The sequence below is a fragment of the Capsicum annuum genome, unplaced genomic scaffold, assembly GCF_002878395.1.
Source record: "Capsicum annuum cultivar UCD-10X-F1 unplaced genomic scaffold, UCD10Xv1.1 ctg1489, whole genome shotgun sequence".
Lineage (NCBI taxonomy): Eukaryota > Viridiplantae > Streptophyta > Magnoliopsida > Solanales > Solanaceae > Capsicum > Capsicum annuum.
The window spans coordinates 318,390-340,732 of NW_025820303.1; positions in this window are offsets into that span (position 1 = coordinate 318,390).

The window sequence follows — 22,343 nt, forward strand, 5'->3', positions numbered from 1 at the left end:
ACGAGTGAGGTAGAAAGAGAGTTTTGAAAAATGTTTTCCTTACTTTTTGAAGGAAAGTCCTTTTCCTTAGATTTAAAGAATATAAGTTGATTTGGAAAATATTTGCCAAAATCTATAAGCCAACCAAACATGAGAAAATTGGAAAACACTTTTCAGAAAATGTTTTCCTTCGTACAAATACACCCTAAATGACTTAAGCCATTAGGCCCAAATCCATAAATCATGTCCTCAGCTAATTTGGGTTTTGGCCCATAACCTATTCTAAGCTAGTTTTCGAACCTTTGAGGCCCAAAATTCGCTTCAATTGTATTAAATTACAATTTTAGCTTCGAGACCCAAATTAATGAATAAATAAAAATAAAGCAATAATAAAAATCAAGACTTTTCAAGTCTCTTAGTAACCTCATCAATGGGTTTTCACCCATTTTCCTTCTTCTTTCATCTTCTTGCACCCACACGCCATATAATCGACTTTGAATTTAAAACTTTGGACTTGACTTGGAGAGATGGGCCTCATTGGCCCATTACGAAATGCAAGAGGAAAGGAGTCTATTTGAACTCCAAAATAGACTCATGCAAAGGAAAAGATAAAAGATAAAAGAAAAAGAGTTAATATGTGTTCGAGAATTCTACACTTATAGATAAATGATGAGATGGAAAAAAATAGCATTCTCAAGAATAAAGAAATAGTAAGTTGTGATATCAAAGCAAGCCAAATCATCCAACGAATAGAAAATCAACCTATCTCCTAAAAAATCTTACAAAAAATTGAATCTAGCAAAATATAATTAACTAGCCCTTGAAAAGAAGACATGAATCTACAAGTATAGTTGCTTAAAATTTGGACGACTAGATTAACACATATTTGCTCCAAATACTATGATATGATAAAGTCTAAGACATGTTTTTATCAAGCAAAGAAAAGAAAAATGAGCAAGAGATGAGGAGATCTTTCATAGCACCTCAAATATGAAATACAAGAAATACTAATGCAACAACACTTTTTAATACAAAGTGAATCAATCACATATCTATAACTTAGAAGAAAAAAATCACTATAGCATGTGAATAAAAATGGGACGTCTAAATGAATAAAATTACTTTAAAAAGTAAACCAATAAGCGAAGTGAAACAAATAGCGTATATTAAGCATACTTGAGAAATGATATTTGAAGACAAGATAGAAGAAATAGTAAAAGATTAATTCTAAGAAAAAAAAGTCTAATTATGTCAACTCCTATTTTAGTTCTACACCAATTCAACAAAACCTACAGCCCTAACAATGTCTATCGGAAACAGCCTCTCTACCTCATCGGAGGTAGTGGTATGGATTGCGTACATCTTACCCTCCCCAGACCCCATTATGTGGGAATACACTAGGTTTGTTGTTGTTGTTGTTGTTGCTACAACCCTAACAACTTTTCAATCTAAACAAGAGAAAATCAAAGACAATTTTGACCATGAAAATGAGTAACTCACTATTTCAAATTGAGAAACAATTTCACAGACCCTTAACAAAAGTAACCATTCCTTTTCGACATAAAGGAAACAACTTTACATACTAAAGGCAAACACATCCACCAATAATGAATTTAATCAAAGCATGGGCATGCATCTTAAGCAAAGATCAAAACTTTACCAATAATAAACAAAGAATAAAGCCAAAAGGCGAAACAATCAATATTAACTATTCTTTTTAACATAAAGGAAATAACTTTACATGCTAAAAAAAAAAACATATCCGCCAACAATAAATTTAAACAAAGCATGAATACAGATTTTAAGCAAAGATCAAAACTTTATCTATAATAATTAAAGAATAAAGCCAAAAGGGAAACAATCAATATTGACTATTCTTTTCAAACATAAGGGAAACAACTTTACATGCTTAACAAATAAATACACCAACAATGAATTTAAACAAAGCATGAGTACATATTTTAAACAAAGATCAAAACTTTATCTCTAATAATAAAACAATAAAGCCAAAAAAAATAATATGTTCAACTATTGCTAGCTCATTTTTTATACCATAGATATGAAAATAGTCATAATATCGATACCATAACGTCATATGGCCTTCAAGTCCATCTACAACAAACAATCTCAGCAAACAAAATTACAACTACGAACTACGAAGAAGAAAAAATGAACAAGACAACAATAATAAAACTAAAAAGGGGAAACGATGTGTTTACCTTTTTGGGCAGCAAAATAGAACTACAAGATTTCTTCGGAGACTTGATCACCACGGGAAGGCGTTCAACTCGAGAACATTGATTAGCTCATGAATTTCACGGAAAAGGACATTTTTACTAAAAAAAAAAACTCTTCTTTGCACAAAGTTTTTTTTTCAACCTTGAGAATTTTTTGACTTTGAGACTTCCTTTTACTAAAATAATGGTAGTATTTATAGAAAAGGATGTGGATCCAATTTTATTAATCATCAATATGGGAGAAAGAATTTAGGGGTGTTTTTAGAATTTTCAAAATTGAAGATAAGGTGAGGTGGAAGATAAGATGGGAAAAATTGTACAATGTAGTACAATTTTTGAATTTCAAAATTGAAAAAACGGCAAGGTTAGGGGGATTGTACAATGTAGTACTATTTTTGAATTTTAAAATTGGGAAAAGGACAAGGTTGAGGGAAAATTGTATAATGTAGCACTGTTTTTGAATTTTAAAATTGAAAAAAAGACAAAGTTGAGGGAAAATTGTACAATGTATTACAATTTTTGAATTTCAAAATTTTAATTTCAGGATTTGAATTTGATTTTGGTGGGAATTGAATAGAAATTATGAGAGATTTTGGGAATTTAGGGCTATTTAAAATATAACCCCAATTAGGATTTAAAATTTAGCCATATATATTTAATTTTGACTAAATTGAAAATCAATTGGCCGATTGCATTGCAATTATGGCCAATTTAATTTTAATTATGGTCAAATATAATAGATTGGCTAAATTGAATTAAAAAATCAATACGAATTAAAACTTATTTTAATTCTGAGCTTCTTGATTTAATAAAATCAAATAAATATTTCTCCAAATAAATTAATTTTGAGAATAAATTTTATTTGAATCAAGACTTTATCCGTTTGGATTAATACTCAAGCTTAATCAGTAAAAGTTCAATTTTGATCAAAGTGTTCATTTAAGTAATAAAATTTATGTAATTTCGTATATGTAAATACGAAAACGTATAATCGTTAATTAAATGACAAAATTAGCCCAAATAAATATTTTAGAGCGCATTTATCTAAATGAAATAAATATTTTAATTTAATTAAAAATTGAAGAAATTTAGGATTAAATTTAGTCGTGGAGAGCAAAAATTGGGTGTCAGCAACTGCCCACTCCCTTTGGGTAAGGTGGATGCAAGTAACTCTGGGCAAAAGGAGTTTGACATTTCTAATTTTTGTTCGATCACAAATTCATTTATGAAAGAGATTGGTTTTCACACGAGTTTCATGGAGTTATGTCCGGACCTCGGTAACTAGTTTCCAACATATCTCAGGTCACATGAGAATTCAGTCTATTTGTAGTTCATAAAGCTTGACTTAAAGCACGATTTTCTAAGAAATCACAAGCTATCTCGATTTAGAATTTTAGTGAAATTAGAAAACTGGGGAGTAAGTAGATTTGGAGAGGGGTTGAAATGCAGTCGAGTTTTCAACAAAGAGCCCAGTTTACATATCCTCGAGACTCAGGGAATCAGACTGCTTGTAGTTCGACTCGATCAATAGAAAAGATAGCCTTTTATTTTAGACAATCTTTGGCTCGAAATGAGTGACAAGTTGTTCAAGCTATGAAAAAGAGGCTTGCAACATCTTAACCGTGAATGTGGGATCATTCATATCAATCGACAAAAATTTACTCGGACATAATTTTCACAGCTCTAGGTGTCCTATCACTCGATTTATGGAAAGAGAAGGTTATCCTTGATATGAGTGTAGAAATATCTCAAAGGTAAATCTAAAACCAGAATATCCCAAGGTACCCACATGCCTTCTAATAGGGTGTGGTTTAAGGGTGGTGTCAATCATCCTTTAGCTCGCGTCTAAAGATTTTGACGTCCCTCTCTAGACTAAGTCCCATTTTGCTGCGGCAAAAAAGTTTTACGTTGTGTTGTATCCTTTTTGGAGTCGTCCACACCTGTGGCTTTGATTTGAGAATTTCATCCTTTTGGATGCTCTCGATAACAACTCAAAAAAAATAATTAGTTGTAAATATAGCATTACACAAATATAAATTAGCACAAATTTATTTGAACATGCTATGCTGAGATAGTTGATGAACCAAGTTGCACAACCTGTTCTAAGAATATTGTGCCACTTTGAACAAAGTGATGTCCCAACGTGTCACATTGAAGGGCGTACAACTCAATTTAACTATAACATGCCACTTTGAACGGAGTGACGGTCTAACGTATCTCATTGAAGGGCGGACGACCCAATTTAAATGCAACATGCCACTTTGAATGGAGTGATGGTCCAACGTGTCTCATAGAAAGGCGGACGACCCAATTTAAATGCAACATGCCATTTTGAACAGAGTGACGGTCCAATGTTTCTCATTGAAGGATAGGCGACCCAATTTAAATGCAACATGCCACTTTGAACTGAGTGACGTTCCAACATGTCTCATTAAAGGGTGGACGCCCAATTTAAATATAATATGTCACTTTGAATGGAGTGACGGTCCAATGTGTCTCATTGAAGGGGGGACGACCCAATTTAAATATAACATGCCACTTTGAACAGAGTGACGGTCCAACCTGTCTATTAGTTACTTGCACTACACTTATTAGTATCAAATGCAATATGAGGGCAATCGTGCATGCCTTGCTTTAGTCTGCCACACTAAGGGAGGTGAAAATTCATAATGTAGTAACATAATATGTTGAAGGGGATTTCAATACATATAATAACGTGTCACTCTAAAGAAAGTGACAGTCTAATAACATAATAATATGTCACTTTGAAGGATGTGACGACCCATAACACGATAACATGTCACTCGGGGGGGTGGGTTCATAACATAATAATATGTCAATTTGAAGGAGGTAGATTTCCCTAACATGATAACATGTCATGCTGAAGGAGGTGACAGTTAGGGGTGTTCATGGTTTGGTTAAAAACCAAATCGAACCGCGAACCAAACCAAATCGATTAAAACAAATTGATATTTGATTAGGTTTGGTTTGGTTTGGTTTGGTTTGGTTTTAAATTTTTAAAATCGATACTTATGTGTTTTTGGTTTTGGTTTTCTCTAAAATAACCGACAAAATAACCAAACCGAACCAATAAAAATAATATATATATATATATATATATGTATACACACACATACATATACATATATAAATTATTTAAATATTATTCATAAATGAAATATAAATATTTTTTATATTTTAAATTCTAATCATGAATTTAACTTTAGTCATGTCTTCATCTAGTTGATGGTACGTTATGAGATTTTATATGATTTTCGCACTTTGAATGACAAATGATACTAATTGTGAAAATTACCTTGTTGTCTATGGGATTTTATAGGTGAGTTTTATTAGACCATAGATAATCACTAGTTTTGAACTTTCTTTTTGGTCCCTATTGAGCAAAAAATTCATGTGTTTACCTTTTGGGGGTTTATCATATCATTCTCTTATATAAAGTTTCTAAATACTTTTGTCGAAGAGTTCACACGATGTTGTTCATGGTTTTGCCTAAGTATAACACTAAATTGACATCTTGGTTTTAAGGTTGAGGAACAACACTCGATTGACATTTCATATGTTGTATTGGATTTTTTTAAGAAAAATTTCAACTTTTATCATTAACTAAAGTTATAAACCGAAAAAACAAATCGAACTGAACTAAACCAACAAGAACCAAACCAACGGTTATTTTTTTGTGTTGGTTTGGTTTGGTTTTAGAAATTTAAAAATCGACTAAGTTGGTTTGGTTATGGTTTTGACCAATAACCAACCCATGAACACCCCTAGTGACAGTCCATACAATAACGTATCACTCTGAAGAAGGTGACGGTCCATAACATAATAATATATTACTCTAAAGGAGGTGATTGTCCATAACATAATAATAGATCACTCTAAAGTAGGTGACTCCATAACATAAATAATATGTCATACTGAAGGAGGCGACGGTTCATAACATAGTAATTTGTTACTCTAAGAAAGGTGATAATCCATAACATAATAACATGCCATACTTAAGGAGGTGACGGTCCATAACATAATAACAAGTCACTCTAAAGAAGGTGATGATTCAAACATAATAACATATCACACTGAAGGAGATGACGATCCATAATATGATAACATGTCACTCTGAAGGAGGTGATAATCTAAACATAATAACATGTCACGTTGAAGGAAGTGATAATCCATAACAAAATAACATGTCACTCTGAGGAAAGTGACGATCCAAAACATAATAACATGTCACTCAGAAGGAGGTGACGATCCATAATATAGTAACATGTTGTCTCAAATAAAGAGATGAGCTGATGCACTCTCTTAAAGGATAAAAAATTCAAATATAATAAGATGTGTCCTTTCAAAAGGGGGATGTACCAAATATAATAAGATGTGTCACCTAGAATAAAGTGATGATTGGGTATGTCCTCTTGAAATGATGGATGACACAAATATAATAAGATACATCACATCAAATGGGGTGACAATCCGAGGCGGTCTTGCATAAAGTCACTCATGATGATTTGGATATAATATTTTGAATGATATCCCCATATCTTAATCGTTATGCCCAATCATTTTCCTACAAAATTAAAGGAAGTGTTAGAGATCATAACGAAGTAAAAGAAATGTAAATCATGAGAAAATAAGAGAAGATAAGTTGTTTGGATTATTTTGAATGGTGGATTGGTAATGCTCTTTGTCATACTTAACGTTATCAACATTGTGACTTCACCGTTCCTGCATCCAAAGAAAATTTTTTATTTTTGAGAGACTGACTGTGTTGGTTTTTACTTGTTCCCCTGGTGCTCCTTGTTGATCATGGATTTGCAAGCTTGAAGTGCAGTCTCTGTGAATTTTTTTGAGGATCTTCGTCAAAAATTCTGCCCCAGTTTATAAAATAGAAACTCTCGAATTTCCTTGTAACTTATGATAGTATGAAATTTTTTGAGATTTCCTCAAAATTCTTCCCTGATCTCAAGTTCTTTCGGATGTAATGTAGCTTGAAATTTAAGAGCTTCTAAAAAAATATGTCCCGATCTCAGCTTTAGCAATGTCTGGTGTCTAACTTTGTAGAAAATGTCAAGTTCTTGTGAAATTTTTTAGATATACTCAAAAATTTCTACCCCAGTTACATTCTTCATCGTCATCTCCATGTAACTTGTAAGAAGATCCTCTTAAAGAATTTTTGAGATCCTCTCACAAATTTGCCCCAGTTTGTATGAAAGACCTATGGGGAATATGATTGAGTCAATGTGCTGCTCACGTATTCCATTGAGGTAGGCATCATACCAAACGTAGTTCCACCATAAGATGAAAAAATTTTTTTTTGAAGGAATTGACCAAAGCCGATATAGGCCGTCTACGTATTCCATTCTTGGAAATTCAGGTCAAACGTAGTTTATATAAAATAAAAAGAGAGATTTAATATTTTTGATAATGTGACCTAAGCCAGCACAGGCGGCCTACATATTCCACTAAGAAAATCAGGTCGAACGTAGTTCATTACAACTAGAAAGTACGATTACAAGAAAATAACAAAGTGAAATTACAAGGAAATCAAACCATAAAGTACGATTATAAGGAAATCAAAAACAATAAAGTATGATTACTAGAAAGTAAGACAATAACTTAAGATAGACGAACGCCAAAAGTGGGCCTTGGATGAAACTTCATTCTTCTTCGTGACTAATAACATCAATGATTATTTTGCATTTAGTCTTTGTGAAGCAAACAAGTTTGATTACCAATACAAATCAGCCTCTCTCTAAAAGAAAAGAAAAAACACTCAAAAAGTAAAATGTTAGTTCATAAATTGTAATAATTGACCAAAGTAATGAGACAAATCAAACAAACATAGTCAAAGCAAAATAATGAAGCACTTTAGCACATAAATAATTTTTAACGCGTCCTAACATATTTGGGACCTTTTAAGCCAAAGGTAAGCCTAACGTTTGAAAGTTATATATATACCGTTTGTAAGACATTCCATTGCCCCCAAAATATTATAAAATCTTCATTAATAAATTAAACGAGGGATACAAAATGAGAAAAAGGGAAATACATGATATCCATCCCGCGTAGGGGAGCAAATCTAAACTAAGCCTCCTTGGAAGCCTATCAATCTTTGAACTTCTTAAAACGTTTGAATATCCTTCCTATAAAGACCTTCTTTTGATTAAACAAAACTATCTAAATAAAATCCTCATACCTAGGGGATAATGTTTCTTACAATTCGACATTATATCCTTTAATTTAACACATAAAGAATGATCGTCTATTATGACTCGTGATCAAATAGACGTAAGGTAGGTTTTCTAATGGTCCCAATTCCTCCTCAGGTGATGGGTCGTTCTAGGCTCATGCCCTAACAAGATTTTGGTTTAGCTCTATCCTGGGTGTCTAGAATGGGTTTAGACACAGGTTTTCAAGTGAACAACTTGGGTTTGAAAATACGAACAGCCTCCAACCACCTAACGTGTCGGTAAACTGTCGTATTCCAAACACTTGATTTGGAGTTGATCAACAGGGTCGAAACATCCACAAAATCCCAAAATAGTTTAATAATCATCATGCGGGATTATGTCATGAAATGCAATAGTTAAATTTCGCAGAATTTAAATATATAAGCACATAAACAATTTAATAATTAGTCAAAGAAGCTAATTCAAATATTTGGTTAGAGTCTAGTTAAAGTTTCCCAACAGAGTCACCATTTCTGTTTTGCCCTTTTTTCTATTCGAAGGATTGAAAAATATTTGGTTTTGACTTTTTAAACTATTTCAAAACTTTAAAGAAAATTTGAAATAATTTAAGAAATTACAAAGTCGCCACTTGATTTTTAAGAAAATATCAAGAAAAACTAAAAATATTACTTAAAAAATTCAAAACAGAAAAAATCTTTTAAGTTTAGAAATTCTGAGTAAGTGATTCCTATTAATACTCTTGAAGGTTGTTAAGGTACCAAGAGTATCCGTTAACTTACGGTTATCCGAATTATTTGAAAATAACTTTTTTGACTAACTTTAAAAGGAAAATTATTTTTTTTAATAAACGATTAAGGAAAAAATTATCTTCAAGATTTGTGCAAAACAAATTTAACGACTTAGCAGATATTTTTAACTAAGTCTAAGAAAACTAAGAACAATTAGAATATAAAAGGGAAAGGAGAGACTAAATGACTTAAGTCATTAGACCCAAATCCATAAATCTTGTCCTAAGCTAATTTGGGTTTTTTGCCTATTTTCACTTGTCCTAATCTAAACCTTGGGCTTTTGGCCTATAACCTGTTCTAAGCTAGTTTCTGGACCTTTGAGGCCCAAAATTTGTTTCACCTGTATTAAATTACAAATTTCGTTTCGAGGCCCAAATGAATGAATAAATAAATGACTAAATGAATAAATAAAAATCAAGACTTTTTAAGTCTCTTAGTAACCTCGTCAATGGATTTTCACTCATTTTCCTTCTTCTTTCATCTTCTTGCACCCGCACGCCATATAATCGATTTTGGATTTAAACCTTCGGACTTGACTCAGAGAGATGGGCCTCATTGGCCCATTATGAAATGCAAGAGGAAAAAAGTCCATTTGGACTCCAAAACAGATTCATGCAAAGGAAAAGATAAAAGAAAAAGAATTAATATGTGTTTGGGATTTCTACACTTAATAGATAAATGATGAGATGCAAAAAAATAACATTCTCAAGTATAAAGAAATAGAAAGCTATGATATCAAAGCAAGCCAAATTATCCAACGAAAAAGAAGTTAACCTATCTCCTAAAAATCTTACAAAAAATCGAATCTAGCACAATATAATTAACTAGCCTTTGAAAAAAAGACATGAATCCACAATCATAGTTGCTTAAAATTTGGACAAATAGATTAACGTATATTTGCTCCAAATATTATGATGTGATAAAGTCTAAGACATGTTTTCATTAAGCAAAGAAAAGGAGAATGAGCAAGAGATGAGAAAATCTTTCATAGCACCTCAAATATAAAATACAAGATATACTAATGTAACAGTATTTTTTAATACAAAATGGATCAATCAACATATCTATAACTTAGAATAAAAAAATCAATATAGCATGTGAATAACAATGGGATGTCTAAATGAATAAAATCACTTTAAGACCAATAAGCATAGTGAAACAAATAGCATATATTAAGCAACTTTGAGAAATGATATTCTAAGACAAAATAGAAGAAATAGTAAAAGATTAATTCTTAGAAAAAGTGTCCAATTATATCAACTCTTATTTTAGTTCTACACCATTTCAACAAAACCTATAACCCCAACATCTTTTCAATATAAACAAGAGAAAATCAAAGACAATTTTGACCACAAAAACGAGTAAATCACTACTTCAAATTGAGAAACAATTTTACATACTCTTAACAATAGTAACCATTCATTTTCGATATAAAGGAAACAACTTTACATACTAAAAGCAAACAGATCCACCAATAATGAATTTAAACAAAGAATGAGCATGCATTTTAAGTAAAGATCAAAATTTTACCCATAATAATCAAAGAATAAAGCCAAAAGGCGAAACAATCAATATTTACTGTTCTTTTCAACGTAAGGTAAACAACTTTACATACTAAAAACAAATATATCCACCAACAATGAATTTAAACAAACCATGAGTACATATTTTAAGCAAAGATCAAAACTTTATCCATAATAATTAAAGATTAAAGTCAAAAGGTGAAACAATCAATATTGACTATTCTTTTCAAACATAAAGGAAATAACTTCATATGATAAAAACAAACATATACGCCAACAATGAATTTAAACAAAGCATGAGTATATATTTTAAACAAAGATCAAAACTTTATCTATAATAATAAAAAAATAAAGTCCAAAAAAATACGTTCAACTATTGCCAGCTCATTTTTATACCATGAATATGAAAATAGCCATAATATCGATACCATAACGTTTTATGGCCTTCAAGGCCATCTACAATAAACAATTCCAACAAATAAAATTGCAGCTACGAACTATGAAGAAGAAAAAGATGAAGAAGGCAACGACAATAAAGCTAAAAAAGGGGAAAGGTGTGTTTACCTTTTTTGGAGAAGAAAAATGGAACTACAAGATTTTTTCGGAGTTTTGATCACCACCTGAAGGCGTTGAACTCGAGAACTTCGATTAATTCATGAATTTCATGAAAAAGGATAATTTTTACTAAAATAAAAAAAAAAACTCTTCTTTGCTCAAAGTTTTTTTTTTTCAACCTTGAGACTTTTTTGACTTTGAGACTTCTTTCTACCAAAATAATGGTAGTATTTATAGGAAAGTATGGGGATCCAATTCTATTAATCACCAATATGCGAGAAAAATTTAGGGGTGTTTTTTGAATTTTTAAAATTGAAAATAAGATGAGGTGGAAGATAAGGTGAGAGAAATTGTACAATGTAGTACAATTTTTGAATTTCAAAATTAAAAAAAGGACAAGGTTGAGGAAAAATTGTACAATGTAGTATAATTTTTGAATTTTAAAAGTTGAATTTCGGGATTTGAATTTGATTTTGGTGGGAATTGGATAGAAATTATGAGAGGTTTTGTGAATTTAGGGCTATCTAAAATATAACCCGAATTAGGATTTAAAATTTAACCAAATATATTTAATTCTAACCAAATTGAAAATCAATTGGCCGATTGCATTGCAATTATGGCCAATTTAATTTCAATTATGTCCAAATATAATAGATTGGCTAAATTGAATTAAAAAAGCAATACAAAATAATACTTCTTTTAATTCTGAGCTTCTTGATTTAATAAAATCAAATAAATATTTCTCCAAATAAATTAATTTTGAGAATAAATTTTATTTAGATCAAGACTTTATCTGTTTAGATTAATATTCAAGCTTAATGAGTAAAAGTTCAATTTTGATAAAAGTGTTCATTTAAGTAATAAAATTTATGTAATTTCGCATATGTAAATACGAAAACGTATAATCTTCAATTAAATGATAAAATTAACCCAAATAAATATTTTAGAGCGCATTTATCTGGATGAAAGAAATATTTTAATTTTATTAAAAATTGAAGAAATCCAGGGTTAAATTTAGTCGTGGAAGGCAAAACATAGGTGTCAACAACTGTCCCTCCCTTTTGGTAGGGTGGACGTAAGTAACCCTGGGTAAAGGGAGTTTGATATTCCTAATTTTTGTCCGACCACAAATTCATTTCTGAAAGAGATTGATTTTCGCACCAATTTCATGGAGTTATGGCTGGACCTTGATATCAGGTTTTCCACATATCTCAGGTTACATGAGAATTCAGGCCACTTGTAGTTTATAAAGCTTGACTTAAAGCACAATTTTTCAAGAAATTACAAGCTATCTCGATTTTGAATTTTAGTGAAATCATTTCTGGGGAGTAAGCGGATTGGGGGGAGGTTGAAATGCAGTCGAGTTTCAATAAAGAGCCCAGCCTACATATCCTTTAGACTCAGGAAATCAGACTGCTTGTAGTTCGACTCGATCGGTAGAAAAAATAGTCTTTTATTTTAGAATAAAGCCAAAAAAATATGTTCAACTATTGCTAGCTCATTTTTTATACCATGAATATGAAAATAGTCATAATATTGATACCATAACGTCCTATGGGCTTCAAGGTTGTCTAAAACAAACAATCCCAGCAAATAAAATTACAACTACGAACTACGAAGAAGAAGAAAAATGAAGAAGACAACGATAATAAAACTAAAAAGAGGAAAAATTGTGTTTACCTTTTTTGGGGCAGCAAAACAGAACTACGAGCATTTCTTCGAAGTCTTGATCACCACTGGAAGGTGTTCAACTCGAGAACTTCAATTAGCCCACGAATTTCACGAAAAAGGAAAATTTTACTAGAATAAAAAAACTCTTCTTTGCTCAAAGCTTTTTTTTTTTTTTTCAACTTTAGACTTTTGACTTTGAGACTTCTTTCAACCAAAATAATGGTAGTATTTATAGGAAAGGATGGTGAACCAATTCTATTAATCACCAATGTAGGAGAAAGAATTTAGGGGTATTTTATGAATTTTTAAAATTAAATATAAGGTGATATGGAAGATAAAGCGGGGGAAAATTGTACAATGTAGTATAATTTTTGAATTTCAAAATTGAAAAAAGGACAAGGTTGAGGGGAAATTGTATAATTTAGTACTATTTTTGACTAACAAAATTGGAAAAACGAATAGGTTGAGGGGGAATTGTACAATGTAGTACTATTTTTGAATTTCAAAATTGAAAAAATGATAAGATTGAGGGGGAATTGTACAATGTAGTACAATTTTTGAATTTCAAAATTTAAATTTTGGGATTTGAATTTGATTTTGGTGGGAATTGGGTAGAAATTATGAGAGTTTTTGGGAATTTAGGGTAATTAAAATATAACCCCAATTGAGATTTAAAATATTGCCAAATATATTTAATTTTGGCCAAATTGAAAATCAATTGGCTGATTTCATCAATTGAGGAAAAAAATTATTTGAATCAAGACTTTATCCGTTTTGATTAATATTCAAACTTAATTAGTAAAAGTTCAATTTTGATAAAAGTGTTGATTTAAGTAACAAATTTTATATAATTTTGCATATGTAAATACGAAAACGTATAATCGTCAATTAAATAAAAAAATTAATCCAAATAAATATTTTAGAGCGCATTTATCTGGATGAAATAAATATTTCAATTTTATTCAAAATTAAAGAAATCAAGATTAAATTTAGTCGTAAATGGCAAAAATTAGATGTCACCAACAGTACTAATATAGGATACTTACCATAGTTGCATATAAGATTCATTTCTTTCCACTGAGAAGTATGTTACTATGAAAATGATTTGGACATTATCGGTTGTTATTGCTATAGTTTTTGGTATCATATTATTATCGTTGTAGTTATTTGTTGGTGACTTAGCTATATTATTAATAAGTAAAGGAGGGATGTAACCCAACACAACAAAGAACACCAAGAGGATCCTCAACTACCTAACACAGTCTAGAAGAGCACCCCTCCATGCACATTATCAAAAGACTTTTCCTTGTGCGTGCCCGTTGATATTGGGGATTCTAGTGTTCATAGCTTTCCTTCAGCACAAAAGCTTTTCCATGGTTTGTTATCACAATACAACTTTTTAGTTCTTCTTCACAAAGAAAGAATTGTATTCCATCCTGTTCCATCTCAAAAGGAGGACAGTATGTTGGACTGATTGGCTTGTATTGTGCAGTATATTAACTTCATCACTATCACATTCTCTAAAACAACTAGGTACTCTCTCCGTTCCAAAATAATTGAATTGTTGGAATATGACACACATGTTAAAAAAAAAAGACAAAGACATAAATGTTATTTTGGGTACACAATCTGTATGTTTACACAAGCACTTCAACATTTGTTCAAGACAGTTTCAAGAACACTTATGAAGTTTTTAACACCTTCAATACAAGTTCATCAAGAACTATCAAAGAAATATGTTATTTAAAGAAACAAGATGAAGTAGAAAACTGAATTAAGTCCTCCGATTTCACGGAGTGTCCTTAAGTAATTAATTTTCCTCAAGTACCCGAGATGCGAAATTTTTCCTCCCATGATAAAATGTCTCACAATCAGAATGTAGAGGTACCTCAAACCTTCTAATTCTTCGAACACACTCAACGGTAGATGATCACACAAAGTTATTTTTTTTAGAAGTAGAAGAGAGTTTTTCAATACAGAAATTTTCGTTCTAACTGAGGAAAAAATTCAGGTATTTATAGCCATCAAATGCTCCTTCGAAAAGGAAGCAACGGTTCATCGAAGGGTGTATCACTTCGGAATAGTGATGTCTGTCCATTCCGAAATAGTATGTCTTTTTTAAACAGTCACGTCCGACTGAACAGTCACCCCTTTTCTGAAACAGTGTGTCTTTTTCTTGAAGGGTTGTGTTCCTTTCAAGGTGCATTTCGGCATGCTTCTGCATGGCATTTTTATGGAGAGGAAAAAAATATTTTTGTTTTTCCTTGGATTTTCTGGATCACTTGTTAATCCAAGTTTCAAATAAACATTGTCTAAAAAGTTAATCTCATCGACCGATCATTTTTCAAATCCAAATTTGAAGCCGACACTACTAAAAAAAAGAAAAAAACCAACCACATGTGATCGATTTTCCTCAATTTTCGACCACAAAACCGATCAAAATGTGTGGTCGGTAAAGTAGTGGTAGTTTCTTAAAAACCGACCACAAGTGGTCAGTTTTTTAAAATATATATATATATATTTTTAAAATTCATTATTATTTTATTAAAATTTAAAAAAACAATTTTAGGAAAAAAATGACCATAAGTGGTCGGTTTTTTATTAAATTAATTAATTAATTTTAATATTAAACCGACCACACCGACCACAAGTGGTCGGTTTTTCTGGAAAATTTAAAAAAAATAAAAATCAAAACTCAAATACAGCATGCAACAACAACAATCCAATACAATAGTAACCAAATCAAATATAACAGCAACAACAACCAAAAACCAAATGTAATACTTTCAAAAGTATACAACACATACAAAATGTCCAACAAAAGTTAGTATGAAAAAACTAGAACAATAGTTTCAAACAACAAAATGTCTAAATTCAGAGTAGAACACATACAAAAATAAGAAAACTAAAAGTCATCATCATCGAATTCGTCCTTGTCTTCCATATCATCATCCATGCTGAAATCATCCAGGGGCCTAGACCTTTTGCAGCCCGAACTGCATCACCAGGACACAGAGGAATAACCCCCGCAGTCAGAATGAAAGAGCTAAACTTTTGCTGCAGCATCTTGATTTGTGATGTTGTTGCTTCTCCGTTTTCTTCTACCTCTTTCTCTATTCAGCAAACCTCTCTCTCTGTTCAGCAAGCTCTTTAGTGAGTTGAGAAACCGTATTTTGTAGTCTTTCAATGGTTTCTCTATCAACTGAAGAGCTAGAGTATGCAGCGCCAGACGAACACCTAATATTATCGCCACAAAATTTTGTGTGGTATCCGTAGAAATGGCCTCTATTTGCAGGAGTCGCAACTTTTGTCCATAACTCCTCCTGTACATGCTGTGGTATTGGGTCACCCTAACTTTCAGGAGGCTGACTACTACGATACTCACCAACAAGACGCATATATTCGTCCTATATTCAAAGTAAAGTTAATACTAAAAGTAAAAAAATATTAAAGTAGTTATAATTGAATAATATCAACTTTGAGAAGAAGATTCATAAATTCAAAATTTGTTTCTTACGTGGATAACTTTTGCACGAGCTTCAACCCAGACATCTTTATCAGTCGGGTTCTTTTTCTTTTTCAGATGAGTCTGCTCGAATAGCTCATCAGTTGTTATTTCCCTACCCTCTTCTTTTTTATGCATATGAAAAATTATCAATGTTCAAATAATAAAAAAATTTAATAGAAAAAAATAATTAAAACTGTAAAAGTTACATACCAGTTTTTCCTTCATAGCAAGAGTACTTCTGGCACCCGCAGTAAGTAGGGATCCACCCTTGGATGATGCCCGGTCTTTCTTTTCTTTTTCACTCAACAATTGATATTTTGCGCTACTCCAATGGCGAAGGTACAGTTGCCATGCGGCTTCAAGAATCCACTTAGGTTTTACCAATTTCTTTCGGGCATAATTCAAGAGATCGTTAAATCTGGCTCTACATCTTATGAAAAAAAAAAATTATAAGAAATGTATTTGCATCATCCCACCATTAAAATTTCTACAACGAAAATATAATATTTAATCTTTTGTTCTAACAAAGTGCTAATAAGTAGTCGATAAGTTAAATCTTTACCTTAAATTCTTCAAACATTCTATCCCTGTCAAGTTTTGGAACCTTTTGCCAGCTTGTCCAGTAGCCGTTGAAATGCCGAGTAATGCATATTCGCGTCTTTTGTCCAAGTCCAGCATCCGGCCTAAACCTATAACACAAGATCAAACAGTAATTTCATAGAGCATAATAATATAGTAATGAAAAAATGAGTAACGTTATTATATTTAGAAATCTTACCCTCTCGCAACTGGATCAAGATAAATCCTCCTAGAATCATCTTTGTCTCCTGGCTTCCTAGTAAGTGATGGTGGATGCATAGACGTGGGCGTATATGAAGCACCAGATGGAGTGCCTCCAAGCTGAAATCTGAAAACCCAATAGATCTGGTTGAATCACTGTGCGAAGTTGCGTGACTGCTGCAAGAGGGTATCGATGATGGTAGATGTCTGGAGGGGCTAGCGATCGTCCGATAGTACTGCGCTGGCGGTGGCATGGTCATACGAGCAGAATGAGTCGGTGTAAACCCATGTAGTGGCCCCACATGCGTAGGAGTAGGTATCGAATTCTCGGATGACCTAGAATATGAGGGTCATGCTATCACATCAGCAAACCGACCCTCAAATATATGAGTACCTGTTGGTTGTTGCGGAGGTTGTCTTTTCTTTTTTAGTTTCGTAGTATCAACTTTTTCTTTACCTTTGTTACCTCTGCTTGACATCTAAATTATATTAAGTTAACAAGTAGTTAGTTCCTACAAAATGAATGTACAAGAAACATTCCAAGTAAATAATTTCAAGTTACTAATTCATATTTCAAATCGCTCCAACAACACGACATATAGACAAAAAAAAATTTATTACTATACAAATCATGGAAAAGTGGAAACAATAAACTTAAACAGTATATTACATATCAATCTTAAACAAGAAACATAAAGGTAAATATATAGTACAAAGCATATAGACATCAATACATAATAAATACAACCTATACAACTAATCCTCATCTTCTGAAGACTCTTCACTAAACCATTCACCCTCTTCGGAGGTTTCCTCATCTCCTACCCGCTCATCCTCTTCTTCCGCAATATTAACTTCTTCAAATATATTTTTTGGGTGATTCAAGTGTTCCACTAATTCAACGTCCACTAGCTGGTGATCAATCAGCATTTCATTTTGATACGTAGTCTCCAGCACATTCTCAACTTTCACCCGGCCTATAGGCTTTGTTTTAATTACAGCCCACCAATCAGACTTGTCATTGCACAACGGATAAGGAGCATAATACACTTGTTTAGCATTTTGCGCTAGAACAAATGGATCGTAAATAGGATACGAACTATTGTGCTTCACTTCAATGATGTTATGCTCCCTATGTACTCTTGTGCCTCTTGTCTTGGATCAAACCACTTACATCGAAAGAGGATAATTTTTTTATTGGGAAATCGGCATACTCCAGTTCTAAGATCTCGTGTATGATACCAAAGTAATCAACATCATGATCACCCTTAACCCAAACACCACTATTATTTGTTTTCCTTATTTTGGAGAGTTGTTCAGTGGAAAATTTAAATTCATTTACTTTGTATTGGGACATTGCATTAGCTTCAACTGGACCCAAAGAAATATCTGTCAAGAGTTGATCGTATGCGGCTGCATTTGGTGAATGGTGTACCTAAAAATATTATACATATATATGTATTAGTTGAGGAATGTGTAAAAGCTTAAAATTTGTAAAAATATTAATACACTTACGAACCTCATTTTTAAACCATGTTGCAAAGGATGCATATACTTGATTTTTGTGGAATTGAGTCTTAAATGAACTGGGCATCCCACATGGGAAACACAATTAGTTTCTTTAAGGGAATGAGTAAACAAATAAGATATGTTAAAATTTTAATCTCCTTACTTCAGAAAGGGCTCAATTTTCGGGCAATTCAGCATAACATACAAAGTTGCTGATTTGCTCTCCATGGGAGTGAGCCGACGAGGTATGGTCTTTTTAGTATTACAACCAGATTGATTGAAACTTGATATCGATTGCAAATGAAGCTTATTAACATCGTCCTGATGACGATTAGGTTGGTTTCTTGAACAAGCAACTTCATCACGAAAGTAGTATGAATAAAATTGAGAAGTTTCTCTCGCAAGATATTCCTCAACTATAGAGCCTTCAACCCTATATTTGTTTTTGGGACCCCTTTTCAATTTTCCAATTGCCCTGTACAATCTTAACGTTAGATATTTACTATATTTAAAAAAGATATGTATGAATTTAAAATATGTTGCAGATGCTTACCGCTCGAATGGATACATCCACCTAGTTTGAACTGGACCGCCTAGCTGAGCTTCATGCACAAGGTGAATGGGAAGATGTTCCATCACATCGAAGAACGCTGGCGGAAAAATCTTCTCCAGCTTGTTGGTGATAACAATAATATTACTTTCTATTTGCACCAGATTTTCTTCTTTTAATGTGGTGGCACATAATTCTTTGAAGAACAAACTGATCTCTGCTATTGGTTTCCATATATTTTCAGGTAAACCAATAAAAGCAATTGGAAGTAATTGTTCCATGAAAATATGACAATCATGGCTTTTCATTTCAGACAAGATTCCTTGTTCATATCAACCCTCTTTTCCAAATTTGAGGCATAGCCATCGGGAATCTTCAAACTTTAAACCCACTCATATATTTCACGTTTTTGGTCTAACTTGAATGTAAAACTATCCTTGGGCTTAAGAACATTTCCGTTGGGCCCCTACTGTAAGTGTAGTTCTCTGCGATTGCAATATTCTGGTAAGTCAAGTCTGGCCTTAGGATTATCCTTTGTTTTATCGGTGACATTCATAACTGTGTTGAACAAGTGTCAAAATAGTTCTTCTCAGTATGCATGACATCAACATTATTTGGCAGTAAATTATCTGGTCAATATTCTAACTCCCAAAATATACTTTTCTTAGTGCAGTTATGCGAAATGTCATATCCATCAAGACTGTACAATCGTTCCTCGCTGGCTTTAGGCAAATCCTGAACTATTTTCCAGACGTCATGACCAGACAACCTTGGAGGTGGACCATCATGTTCCCTTTTATTCCTTCTGAACGCATTCTTGAGTCTCCTAAATTCATGATCAGGTGGCAAGAAACAATGATGACAATCAAACCATGAATTTTTCCTACCATGTCTCAATGTGAAAGATTTTGCTTTTTCCATGCATTATGGACAAGCCATCTTTCCAGCTGTCATCCGCCCAAACAATATTCCATAAGCAGGAAAATCATTAACAGTCCACATTAGATATGCACGCAGATTGAAATTCTATTTAAGAGAGATGTCCTAAGTTTCAACCTCCTCATGCCATAAAAATTGAAATTCATCAATCAAAGGTTGCAAGTAGACATCTATTTCGCTTTTTGAATTACGCGGTCTAGGAATAACATAATTCAGAAATATATAGAGACTAGTCATCAACAGTTCAGGAGAAAAATTATAAGGAGTGATAAATACAGGCCAACATGAATATGGCGCACCACCAACTGAAAAAGGAGAGAACCCATCCGCACATAATCACAATTGAATGTTTCGTGACTCAGCTGTAAAATCTCAATAAGTCGCATCAAAATGCTTCTAAGCCTCTCCATCAGATAGATGACACATAACACCAGTGGTCCTTCTATTTTCACTGTGCCATCTCATATGAGGAGCTGAGCTATTTGAAGCATACAACCTCTTCAACCTTGGTATAAGAGGTAAATAATGCATCGCCTTAATAACAATTTTATTTCCAGTAGAACCATACTTATACTGAGAGTGCAGACAAAACTTACATAACTCTAGCTTAGCATCTTCCTTAAAGTATAGCATGCAACCATTTTCACAACAATCAATTCTAACCGATGAGAGACCTAACTTTGACACCAATCTTTTTACCTAATAGAAAGAATTAGGAACCTCCAAGCTGGGGTCAACTAACGCTTTAATAAAGTCTATCATTGAGTCCATTCCTCCTTCAGCAATATTCCAGTCTGATTTAATACTTAATAATCTAACAGCAACAGACAAACGAGAGTGCAAACACCCGTCAAACAAAGGATAACTAGCAGCATGCAATTCTTTGTAGAAATTGCCCGCTTCGCTATTAGGAACATCTTTAACATTTTCCCTAAAGTCAACCCCGTGTTGCATCCCAAAAGCATCGTGCACCATTTCTATCATCCTAATATCTTGATATTCATTATGCCCTGCAGACCTACTACTTGCTCTAACAACAAAGTTATTTTGTGCAATATCCCCATGAATACCACGCAATCTTAAAAAGTCATCGTGAAACCCCTTTCTATAAAGATGTTCCTTTATATCTTCTTCACTTACAAGATTTATACCATCACATCTAACACAAGGACAACTAATAACCCGATAACGTGTCTACATATCAAGTGTCTTAGCATGTTCAATAAATCTTTTGACACCTTCAACAAATTCCTCTCTAATACCCATTCTATTATCATTGTTCCGTTGATATATCCAACTATAATCAGGTTCCATCTACGTAATCAATCAAATTCAACGAATTAGATCAAGTCACGAAATTTAACCATTTTCAAGCAACTAAGTCACCTACCAAACTACATTCAAAACAAAAAAATCTCCTTTAAAGTCCCTACACTTAACCATTTTCAACCAACTAAGTATCAAAATAAAACCACATTCAAAACAAAAAAAAAATCCTCTTTAAAGTCCCTATACTTAACCATTTATAACCAACTAAGCATCAAAACAAAACCACATTCAAAATTAAAAAAAAATCCTCTTTAAAGTCCCTAGACTTAACCATTTTCAACCAACTAAGTATCAAAACAAAATCACATTCAAAACACAAAATTTCCTTTAAAGTCCCTACACTTAACCATTTTCAACCAACTATGTATCAAAACAAAACCACATTCAAAACACAAAATCCCCTTCAAAGTCCCTAGACTTAACCTTTTTCAACCAACTAAGTCACTAACCAAACCACATTCAAAACAAAAAAATCCCCTTTAAAGTCCCTAAACTTAACCATTTTCAAGCAACTAAGTCACCCACCAAACCACATTCAAAACAAAAAAAATCCCCTTTAAAGTCCCTAAACTTAACCATATTCAAGTGACTAAGTCACCCACCAAACCACATTCAAAACAAAAAATCCCCTTTAAAGTCCCTAAACTTAACCATTTTCAACCAACTAAGTCACTTACCAAACCACATTCAAAACAAAAAAATTCTCTTTAAAGTTTCTACACTTAACCATTTTCAACCAACTAAGTATCAAAACAAAACCACATTC